This window comes from Triticum aestivum, chromosome 5D (assembly GCF_018294505.1).
Source record: "Triticum aestivum cultivar Chinese Spring chromosome 5D, IWGSC CS RefSeq v2.1, whole genome shotgun sequence".
NCBI classification, from domain to species: Eukaryota; Viridiplantae; Streptophyta; class Magnoliopsida; order Poales; family Poaceae; genus Triticum; species Triticum aestivum.
In genome coordinates, this window is record NC_057808.1 from 84,553,682 (window position 1) to 84,557,384 (window position 3,703).

The window sequence follows — 3,703 nt, forward strand, 5'->3', positions numbered from 1 at the left end:
GCACGCCGCCGCCGCCCCGCAGATCCGGCCCGCCCGGCTCTGTCCGCCACCGCCCCGCCGGCCACCGCCGCCCCGCAGCACCGCCCCGCCCGGCTCCGTCCGCCACCGCCTCGGCCGCACGCCACTCCCGATGGCGCCGAAGAAGACACCAAAGGCAAGTCGGGTTTCTTCGGCGTGAGGCAGAAGCCCTCCGCAACTGGGGTGTGGAGTTCTCCGACGCCAAAAGGCGTTGGTGGATCGGCACGTACCCCTCCGCCCACAAGGCCGCGCGTGCCTACGATGTGGCGGTGTGGCATGCCGAGAGGCCTTGGTCGCACCTCAACTTTCCAGAGATCGAGAGTCGGGCGGTAGCGGAGATGCTTGTGCCGCAGGGCATCAACATGAAGGAGATCACGACGAAGAAGAAGAAGATAATGAAGAAGCCCTCGGTTGTCGTCAGTGCTGGCGAGACCGATGAGGAGGCGATGGCGAGGTTAGCTCGGGAGCATCCGGAGTACGTCCAGGCCGAGCTGGAGTACTACTGGAAGTGTGAGGCGGAGCAAAAGAAGAAGGGGCCGAAGAAGGAGGATGAGGCCGGTCCCTCGACGGTGATCCCCATCGAGTCCTCTTCCGAGGAGGACTAGGCAGACTTCTCGGAGGAGGAGGAGGAGGGGTGCGAAGACCTTACGAAGGAGGAGTTCTGGGAGCAGTTCCGTAGCTCCGATGAGGAGTAGTTTATCTAGCAGTTTGAATAAGTAGTAGTTGAAGTTGATGTATGAAACTATGTTGAATTTGATGTTTGAACTATGTTGAATGGGCTAGTAGTATGTCGTTTTTACATCTTCATTTTGGACCATCTATTGGAGTTGCTCTTTTGGACCATCAATTTGGACCATCTGTTGGAGATGAGCTTTTTTCGGAGCTCCAAAACGCACCTTTTGGCGGTCCAAATTTTACATCTCCGGTTTTGGACCGCCAAATTTTGGACCATCTATTGGAGATGCTCTAAAAGATGTAAAGAAGTCATTTTTGAGTTATGGGCTTGGCCTTAACTTATTTCACTTTGGAGGGGGGGGGGGGGTGTTTCGGGTAGAAGCTCACTAAAAATTGAAGGGAAGGGGAATAGTGAAATGACTGTTGTCTGCCTATATTACACTCAAAATGCAACTGCTCATGCCCGCGTCACACCTGACCCTCAAGTAAAAACAAACACGCAAGCGTTCATTGCCCTGCCCGCTTGCATCTCCTCTCCCCTTTCCCTCTACCTCGATCCCCTGCCTACAGCCCTAGGGTTCCTCCAGCGAGCCGTCGCCTCTGGTCCCATCTGGCCTGGTCCTCGATGATGCTCTGTCCAGCTAGGCTACATGGCCGGCAGGTAGGGGCAAATCTCCCTGGCTGCTCCTCCCTCTGCCGCTGCCCCTCATTCTCATGGTCTCCAGCAGCTGCTCCACTATGGTCCGTCCAACGCACTACTCCGGCGGGCGCCGCACAACTACGGCTGATGCCACACTGCAGCAGAAGGCACCTTATTCCCCCTCCCCTCCTCCCAGGCCGTGGCCTTGAGGTGCTGTTGAAGGATGAGCTCATCCAACAAGGTGAGGATCTCCTATGATTTTTTGCCAAATTTTCATTCTGATCCACTATACGATGAATTGTTATGCGCTGCTCCTGCTGCTTCTATATGATGCATTGCTATGAGCTGCTCCTGCTGCTGCTATATGATGAATTGCTATGAGCTGCTGCTACTATATGATAAATTGCTATGAGCTGCTACTGCTATATGATGAGTTGCTATAAGCTGCTCCTCCTGCTGCTGCTGTATGATGAATTGCTATGAGCTGCTCCTGCTGCTGCTATATGATGAATTGCTGTGAACTGCTCCTACTACTGCTATATGATGAATTGCTATGAGCTGCTGCTGGTATATGATGAATTGCACACTGCTGCTGCTGCTGCTGTATGATGAGTTGCTATGAGCTACTGCTGCTGCTATATGATGCTTTCAGGTGGTGCTGCTATATGATAATAACCAGCCACTTGGACCATCGAGTTTCAATAAATAATTTTTCTTCATTTAAATGTGGGTCATGCGTTCTTCGTTTAAATTAGGCAATGGGATCTCTATGAAAGACATTGACCAAAGTAGATTGTGCCAAGTGGATGGTATCTTTGTATTTGCATTTTGAGCAAATAGTGATGGTGTATTTTCCTATCATATTAATTACTGCACTGGGTTCAATTTGTGATGTTTGCAAGTCAAATTATTTTTCATATGGGCAGCAAAATGAAAAATATAATGCAATCTAGACTTTTCACTGATCATACCAAAGATAAGCTGAAAAGAAAGGCAATGAAAAGAACTGGTTGGCTTATTACCCTGATCTTATATTCACAGGTGCTTATTTTCGTAGGATAACTCGTAATAACTGTCCCTAAGAAACTTGGCCAATAGAACTGACATACAAATAACATGTCACGATGATTGCAATGGAGGAGTGACCTACCATAGCACACTGTATAGGCTCACCGCTGCCTCTCCTTTTTTGCGATGTTCCATGAAATTACCACATACATCTTGTACTTTTTATTGTGTAACCCTATCTGCAAGGTGACACGGATAATTTCAGACATCTCTACATGATGATACATTGCATATCCCTTGCGCATATTTAAACCACCTATTAATGATTGTGTGCGTAGCATAAACTAGCCATGACTCTGTGTGTTGGACTAGCAGGCACTCTAAGGGAGCCTAATGTAGTGCACTGGAATTCCTACATGCCACCTACGATTTTGTGTAATGTACTGCCTCTGTTCCTAAATATATGTCTTTGTAGAGATTCCAGTATGGACCACATATAGATGTATATAGATGCATTTTCGAGTGTAGATTCACTCATTTTGCTCCGTATGTAGCCTATAGTGGAATCTCTAGAAAGACTTATATTTAGGAACGGAGGTACGAGGTAGTATCATGTATGACATCTACATATCTAATTTAGCAGCCAGTAGTAGAAATCATTGTCTGCACAAAGGGATTACTAGTCGAAAATCCTAGCAAAGCACGCTGGGAGGCACACAACAATACAAGAGAGAGACGCACTTACAAGATCATAGCAATGCCTCAGTCCAAGATCTTGGTTGGCCAAGCTGTTAGATCCAGAAGAAACATCGCCCTTGTAGTTTTTGCCAGGTGCATAAAGGTAACAGTGACTTGTTAGTATATTTGAAGTACATCGGGCAGGTGATGCTGGACGGGTTTAAAGGTGACAAGTACCTAGGCCGTGGCGCGTGGTTGGCATCTTGCCAAATGGTGGGAATCAGGTTAGAAACGTCAAGGGTGATGACGCTGCGCTGGCTGTCGGGGTCCGGTAAGGAGATCTAGAACCGTCGAGTAGGTGTTTGTGGAGTGGCTCCGGTAGGGTGGACTACGGTGTGGGCGAAGCGGATCTGTGGCCGTGGACGAGGGCGTCGGTGAAGCTGCTCCAGTGGTTGTGTTAAGGATGGTGTCGATGATGCGGATCTGCGGCCATGGACGGGGCGTCAGAAGCTGCTCCGGTAGGTTGGATGAGGGTGCGATGAAGCGGATCTATGGCCGTGGACTTGTAAGTTGGCAAAGCGGCCCCGGTAGGGTTGAGAATGGTATAGGCGAAGCTACTCCGGTAGGGTTGATGATGGTGTCGGTGAAGCGGCTCCGGTAGGGATGAGGAAGGTGTCGGCGAAG